Here is an 8,721-nt window from a genome sequence, read left to right on the forward strand (position 1 = left end):
TGCTACTGCTTATTTGGCTTCTGATCAAATCACAAAGTGTCAGGGTTAGATCAGGCGACGATCTGGGAAGTGTATCTCTCAAAGCAAACATCACTGATAGCACTGACTCTGAATCTGTGACCTGGTTGCCATAGAAACTTTCTTTAACTGAACAGCTTGCAGTGTTCACATCCCCCCTCCCCCCTCCCCATTTTTCATGTTTTACAGTGACAACAAACAAACAAACAAACAACATTGCGTAGTGCACATCACACACAGTATGTATGCCATTATATTTAAATCCGAATTTAGCTTTTTAATGACTGGTAAGTCACTGAACAGCTAAAGTAATGATGGGTCATGCCAGTTATTGTCACACAACTAAATGTATGGTTGAAAATCCATAGTTTCTGGACCCTGGTGGACCTTAAAATTAATTACCTGACACAAATAAAGCATCACTTGATGTGAATTAGCCAAACAGTAAAGTACACAGATACAGTGCATTAACAGGGTCTATGATAATATGATTCCTGATTATCAGCAAGTTCCCCTGATCTCAGAGCTCACTGAAACTGCTGGATAATCTCAGAGCTCACTGAGACTGCTGGATAATCTCAAAACTCACTGAGACTGCTGGATAATCTCAGAGCTCACTGAGACTGCTGGATGATCTCAGAGCTGACTGAGACTCCTGGATGATCTCAGAGCTCACTGAGACTGCTGGATAATCTCAGAGCTCACTGAAACTGCTGGATAATCTCAGAGCTGACTGAGACTGCTGGATGATCTCAGAGCTGACTGAGACTGCTGGATGATCTCAGAGCTCACTGAGACTGCTGGATGATCTCAGAGCTCACTGAAACTCCTGGATAATCTCAGAGCTCACTGAGACTGCTGGATAATCTCAAAACTCACTGAGACTGCTGGATAATCTCAGAGCTCACTGAGACTGCTGGATGATCTCAGAGCTGACTGAGACTGCTGGATGATCTCAGAGCTCACTGAGACTGCTGGATGATCTCAGAGCTCACTGAAACTGCTGGATAATCTCCAGCATTGCTCATTTTTCTTGACTACACTTGCTGTTTTTGTTTCCCTTTGTGTTTTAGAAGTGTTTGGATTCTTGGCCTGACAGATTGTGCATGTTTTGTCTGCTCAAAAATTGGTTGGCAAAATGGATTCTGGCAGCCACTGTGTGGTGTGGCTAATTGTAATGGCTCAGATCTGTGGTTTTGATTAAGCGAAGGCCATTTTATTACTCAACCCAAATGAATGATGAAATTGCCTCTTCTGGATCTGATTAAGATCAATGTGGATTACCCTTACCAAAAAGAAGTTTATTCAAGTGTACTATGAGTATACTTATTTTGTACTAAAACTGAGGAAGTATACTTGAAGTTTACTTTTTATAAACTATATTTTAGATACTTAAGAAAAGTATACTGAAGTATACTTGGCTTATACTGAAAAGTATAAACAGAAGTCTAAAACTAAGTACATTCATAGTATAGTCTTAGAATAGTATACTGAAGTATACTTGGCTTATACTGAAAAGTATAAACAGAAGTCTAAAACTAAGTACATTCATAGTTAGTCTTAGAATAGTATACTGAAGTATACTTGGCTTATACTGAAAAGTATAAACAGAAGTCTAAAACTAAGTACATTCATAGTTAGTCTTAGAATAGTATACTGAAGTATACTTGGCTTATACTGAAAAGTATAAACAGAAGTCTAAGACTAAGTACATTCATATTTATACTTGTACTTTACTTTTTACATCTTTTTGCCACAAAGTACTAATACTTACTATATCTTGCTCCAAGTGCATAATAAGATCAAGTCATTGAGTCATGCTTAACTTTTAATTTATATATTAATAGTATAATTCTGGAGTTTAAAATGTTATGTTTATGTTAACATTTTTACAAGCATATGCACAATAAGTTCTGCTTTACCTGTCACACTACAGCCCCTGACCCCTCCCCTTTGGGCGTGTGTTTATGTTGTCTATGTCTAGTCCTCTGTGGATCTTCATGAGTTTGGTTGTGTCTGAGTGTGTTAATTGGTCTCACCTGTGGCTCGTTTCGTGATCATTATGTGGTTTGTCTATTTAATGTGTGTTCGCGCAGTGTCCGTCGTTGTCTAAAAGCTATGATTCAGTGGATGGGGAGAAGCTAATTCTGTCACTGGCCTACAGCGTCAGAATAATCTCAGCAAAAGGAACTGAATGGTCTTTCACTGTGAGACCGGGGTGGGGGCACATTAAACATCTCATCTCTCCTTCTCCCTCAGATCTGCATCTTCATCGGAGAGACGCTGCTGTTTTTGAATTGGGCGATAAGCTAGAGATATACTACGCGTTCGCGTACGCATCATGGCTGCTTCGTGTATCCTGCGTCGGTTTGGCGCGTAGATCTTGCACGTCCTCCAAAAGTTAACGCGGCGTAGCGAACAAGGCTGGAAACATACTTGCTGTTTGCCCATGCGTTTGTGTAGACAACGTTCGAGTACGCGTCGCGTTAACTTTTGTAGGACGTGCAAGACCTACGCGCCAAACCGACGCAGGACACGCGAAGCAGCCATGATGCGTACGCAAACGCGTAGTTAACAGCATGTATATCTCTAGCTTAAGTCTACACGTTTCTGTGTGCGTGTTTGGATGTTTATCGTGTCAATAAACTGAAAGTGACGTCAGTCAAGAGGGATTCTGTGTCTCATCCTTCACCACGACCCCATCGTCACAATAAGCTTACTTTTAGTATAGTTGTAGTACAAAATAAAACCTAAATGTAAACTAGTTGTGTACTCAAAGTTTACTATTCTTACACTTAAAGTATACTTAACAGTGTACTTTCATAAACTAAAAACTAGACTAGAAGTATATAACTAGTAAACTAACAGTATACCTGTAAGTTTACTTTTAGTATAGTTGTAGTACAAAATAAAACCTAAATGTAAACTAGTTGTGTACTCAAAGTTTACTATTCTTACACTTAAAGTATACTTAACAGTGTACTTTCATAAACTAAAAACTAGACTAGAAGTATATAACTAGTAAACTAACAGTATACCTGTAAGTTTACTTTTAGTATAGTTGTAGTACAAAATAAAACCTAAATGTAAACTAGTTGTGTACTCAAAGTTTACTATTCTTACACTTAAAGTATACTTAAAAGTATACTTTTATAAACTAAAAAGTGGGCCAATTTAGTCCCAAGAAGTATTGAATTAGTAAACTTACCAGTATACTATTAGTACATTGATATTAGTATACTTACTACATAAGTATATTTCCCAAGTATACTTTAAGTTTACTTAAAAAATAAACTTTAAGTATACTTTTTTTTGGTAAGGGTATGTCTGATAAACAACTGCAGTTTGTGTGTGTTGAAGTTTATTGAACTTGCAATTTAGCAACCAATTCCAATAGAATGTGTATTAGATGTATTTATGTGTCTGCATAAACTGTTCTGACTGGAAGACATTTTTTATCACAGAAAATCACTGCAGCATGGAATATATGAGCAAAATGATGAATGGCTAAAAAAATGCATTTCAATCAAAATACTTGAAACGTCTTTTCTCGTACTTTCATTTCCATGATGTGTTTCTCGTTAGGATTTTGTAATATTTTCCGTGAGCTCGGTTTTGTTTTCATTCAATACAAACTTCATTCAATACCAACTTTATTCAATTGAGATACGTAAATATCGGCCAGAGGAAGAGGGGGTGCGCTGGACCGCGCAGCCGTGCTAACAGCCACTGAGCCGTGATGTATCACTCTCCCCGCCGAGGTCACAGTGACCTTGCGGTTCAAATCCCGCTGCAGCTGCGTAGCGTCGTTGAGCTTGCGAAGCACATCTTCAGGCTGAATGTATCCTACCAAGCCACGCAGCAGCAATAGGCTAATAGTGTTAACCCATCGGTTCTGTTATTGTTTTGCATGTCTGAACCAGGCTCGGTCGCGTGTAGCGGAGATGTTACTCTCGGGCATGGCTGTTGATATTCCCACTTGTATTTGATTTCATCTCAGTAAATCACCGTGACATATAATGAAGTCTGGTCATTAGCGACACAGTGCCACTGCCGTCACAACTTCAGCTGCGGTCATAACGGCGCTCTCCTGTGCATCCCTTACCGCGCTAATAATCGACATGGGTTCAAACTGCAAGTGTGTGTCACCTCCGCGTTCTGTCTACATTGTACTCCCTGATTGAGTCTCCCAGCGTGTCATGGAGAAGCAGACACAGCCAAGGCCAGCCCTGACCTCCCAACTGCTCTGAGAAAGTGACGCTGTCATTCTGCTCATTTCACAGTTGTTTACAGGGCGGTGGACCAAGGCCTGTTAAAGAGTAATACGAGTTTTCTGAGTAGAGGATCTGTGTGCTGAACCAGAATACCTACAGGAGAAGTCTTGTTTACAGTGGAGGCGGAGCACAGCTTCACTGGACTGGGTCTGGAGAAAGATCCTGGGGATCTTGTTTTTGTTGGGTACAAGCGGTGTAAAGGTCTAGCGCATAGCTCCACCTTTCCAACAAAAATGTAAAATAACATTACCAACAGCAATAAAACACAGTCAAATGTCTTTCAATGTTGTATAGGTAAACTATAACTTGTTTCTATTTTGCAACTCTGTATTTGTGGAAAAAAATATGATCCTTTAAAATTTAACAGCAGAAGCTTGAAAATACGCTAAACTTCACTGACTGGTCGCAGTTGTAAATGAAAAAAGAAATTCACTTTTTAGTTGAATGGAAACGTCTTTTTGTTCATTTTGTCACTCAATTTCCTAGTCATAGCTTTTGTTTGGGTTTGTGTCTTGATAGCGTTTCAGAACAGGAGGATTTGAATGAAAAGGTTTTGGCTGAAGGTGACGCGTTAAATAATCGCTTGTCTGAACACGTCTCCATATGAAGCACAGCCCTGTTCACAAACGCTTGACCTCCCCTGTCGGAGTTGCTGAGTGATTTTCTCACTGACTTGAACACCATGTCCGTGTCTCCTGGTTCCTGGCACACAGTAAATTTTGGCGATTGTTCATTGAGCAATTAGCTTTGGCTTTTGTGCCCGAACAGGTGCATAAACTTTCAGGGGGATCCATGATAATCCTATAATAACTGCCCCAGCATGTACCCAGTCTGAACTGCCCCTGTCATAGTGGAGGTGGAGTAAGCCAATGTGAAACTAAATCCTCTTTCTGGTTTCCCACTCTGAGATTTGATTAAGTTTTTAATGTGGTGACTCTCTGTACATCCCTGCGGTCTGAGAGGAGAAGCCTCGTAGGTTCTGATCCACTGATTCACCAGTGCACGTGTGATCCCATTTACATGTGGTGCTCAGTCTAAAGCTCAGGGAGGATAAGTGATCACCTCAGCACAATGACTCATTAGCTCAGCAGGTCTGGCTCTCTGGACCTCAGTCACTCCATCATGTCATCTGATAATTGCACGATCTGTATTCCACTGCAGCACTGGCTCTTTGCATGGGTGTTTATCTGACCCCAGCGGCTGTGTTGATTCAAGGGCTAGGGTGAGGGTCATGATAAATATGCAGACTTTTATCTGTGGGAGTGGGGGACTGTCCTGTTCAATAGGGCAGAGTTTTACCGTGGTCAGGAGACAAATCCTGTGCGATTTTTCACTATGCTGTTGCTCGGAACAACACACTTTTACTGAGACAATAGGTTTAGTGCTTTGTGTGTTCCAGGGAAATGTCCACGGTGTGATTACTGAGATGTGTGGAGTTACTGGGAGCTGAACTGTGTTTTTAATCATGTCTTGGTGTTTCTTCTGTGGCACGAGAAGAGGCAGAGAGGCTCACGTTTCAGATTCGGCTCTATCAGGCTGATAAAAGTACCATACAGGGCTGTTTATGGCAGCCATGCGCAATACAAAGAAAACAAACAGTCACAGAGATGAGGTGATTTATGAGGTGGGAAGGGGAGAGAGAGATAGAGAGTGAGGGTGAGGGAGAGAGGGAGGGAGTGAGAGAGAGGGAGAGAGGGAGAGAGAGAGGGTGAGGGAGAGAGGGAGATAGAGAGGGAGGGAGAGAGAGAGGGAGAGGGTGAGGGAGATAGAGAGAGAGAGGGTGAGGGAGAGCGGGAGAGAGAGAGTGTGAGGGAGAGAGGGAGAGAGAGAGTGAGGGAGAGAGGGAGAGAGAGAGGGAGAGGGTGAGGGAGATAGAGAGGGAGGGAGAGAGAGAGGGAGAGGGTGAGGGAGATAGAGAGAGAGAGGGTGAGGGAGAGAGGGAGAGAGAGAGTGTGAGGGAGAGAGGGAGAGAGAGAGGGAGAGGGTGAGGGAGATAGAGAGGGAGGGAGAGAGAGAGGGAGAGGGTGAGGGAGATAGAGAGAGAGAGGGTGAGGGAGAGAGGGAGAGAGAGAGGGTGAGGGAGAGAGAGAGTGAGGGAGAGAGGGAGAGAGAGAGAGGGAGAGGGTGAGGGAGATAGAGAGGGAGGGAGAGAGAGAGGGAGAGGGTGAGGGAGATAGAGAGAGAGAGGGTGAGGGAGAGAGGGAGAGAGAGAGTGAGGGAGAGAGAGAGGGAGTGAGAGAGAGAGGGAGAGAGAGAGGGAGAGAGAGAGAGGGTGAGGGAGAGAGGGAGATAGAGAGGGAGGGTGAGGGAGAGAGGGAGAGAGAGAGGGAGAGGGTGAGGGAGAGAAAGAGGGAGTGAGAGAGAGAGGGAGAGAGAGAGGGTGAGGGAGAGAGGGAGAGAGAGAGGGTGAGGGAGAGAGGGAGAGAGAGAGGGTGAGGGAGAGAGAGAGGAAGGGGGAGAGAGAGGGAGGGAAAGAAAGAGAGGGTAAGGGAGAGAGGGAGTGTGAGGGAGAGAAAGAGGGAAATAGAGAGGGAGGGGAGAGGGAGAGAGAGAGAGGGCAAAAAAGGGAGCGTGTGTTTTTGATGATGCAGTCTAACACGAAATGGAGATCTAAATCATCAAATCCCAGCAGCAGGAAGCCTTGTGCCAGCGTTCTAAGACCCGCCCCCATCCTGCATGTGCTGCTCTCTTACAAGACCTTTCTCAATCGCTTTAATGAATAAAATATGGCATCTTCAACTGATGGGAGGAGACTTAGCTTTGCTTATCAAGCTCAGCCTTGAAGAACAAACATTAAAGCATTGCTGAACAGGTTCGAATGGGTCCACGTCCTGTAAATGCTGGCAACGGCCCTGGGGTCTGGGCGACCCATCCTACTGGCCTCTAAACCTGGTGTGCACAGGAAGCGGAGGGAGAAAGTGAGGCGCTGAATGCTAACGACGGGATTTTGCATGTGAGCTCGGCGAACCGTCTCATGCGGTGCTATAATTAAAGGCTTCTTTTAGTCCTTTGCTCCGGGCGCAGATGCCCGTCACTGACGCCAAACGAGCCCAGTGTGGCACAGGCACTGCCCAGGTAAACGTGTTTAGCATCAGCACTGAGTCACCCCCCCCCCCCCCCCCAACTTTTCAACACACACAAGAGTACAACATCTAAATATCTACCCCGTGTGTGGGAAAATGCCCACAGGACAGATTAAAGGTAGAAATGATCCAATTAGGGAATTTGTGAGTTTCTGTGAATCTGCATATTTCTGTCGTGAAGCCTTACTGTCAATGTTGCTTGGTGAAACATATGTTGTTTATTTTACATTATTCTTTGAATACCTTTCTCCAGGCTATTTTGGGGCTATATAACCATGCATCTGTTCAGCATAGTGTGTGAAGTACACTTGCAACAATCATGGTCACCACTAGGGGCAGCATAGGGCAGGAAACTTTTCAACTTGGTCCAGTGTTCGCTCTCAGTCAAACGCTCTGCATGTTATTGCAGCACATCCATCTCTGTTGTGCCATATTATTACAGGGTGGAGACGTTTCCAGACGCAGAGAGCGGCCTTTTAAAGAGCGTCTTTAATGGTGAGTCAAAGGCCAATGAGGAGAGGACACCGAGAGGAACAGACGCTGTGCAGTGCTGGTGGTTCAGACCCCCAGATGTTATTTAATCAGGGCTCTGAGCATAGCAAAGCAGCGTCCCGGCCACTTATGTAGGTGACACCGGTCGGCGTGAGCGCGAGATTGGCCTGCGTGAGCGCGGGTGTCTCAGGCTGTGGTTTCCACTTACATCTCTGTGCTTCACCCAGTCACGTGTGGCCCGGGTCACGTCACCAGCTCTGCCACTCCACGCATCGCCATGACAGTAAGATAGTTGACCTTCAGAAGTCACAGGTCACAAGTTACAGACCTGTCACAGGTTACTGATAGTTGATTGATTCCATTATTAAGAATATGTCTGGACGGTCTGATGAAATTAATGACTGTATATATTTCCCTACCTGTTCATTTTTTGTTCATATTGAGTCTCCTGTCCCTGAAAATATGAAAGAAAACAACAATAATATTAATAATAACAATAATGTTCCCATTGATGTAGCAGCTTATTCTTTGTGTCTTATTTAAGTAAATCAAACAGACAAAACATATTACTACAACAGATAAAACATGTTACTACTGTTACTATTACAACTGTTACTACAGTTACTGTTACTACTGTTACTGGCAGATGTGACTGGATCAAACTTCCACTAACAATTTGTTTGCTCATATTATCAACATATTTTTGGATTATTGCAGAGGAAGAGTCATTGATATTCCTAACACTTGGTCTGAGTGCCTATTCCATGCTGACATGCTGTATGTTTCCAAGGTAACTGAAATAAGCAAATGAAACGGAATAAGTGAATGAAGACTCTTAAATGTGACAGAACTGA

This window comes from Brachyhypopomus gauderio, unplaced genomic scaffold (assembly GCF_052324685.1).
Source record: "Brachyhypopomus gauderio isolate BG-103 unplaced genomic scaffold, BGAUD_0.2 sc93, whole genome shotgun sequence".
Taxonomy (NCBI): domain Eukaryota; kingdom Metazoa; phylum Chordata; class Actinopteri; order Gymnotiformes; family Hypopomidae; genus Brachyhypopomus; species Brachyhypopomus gauderio.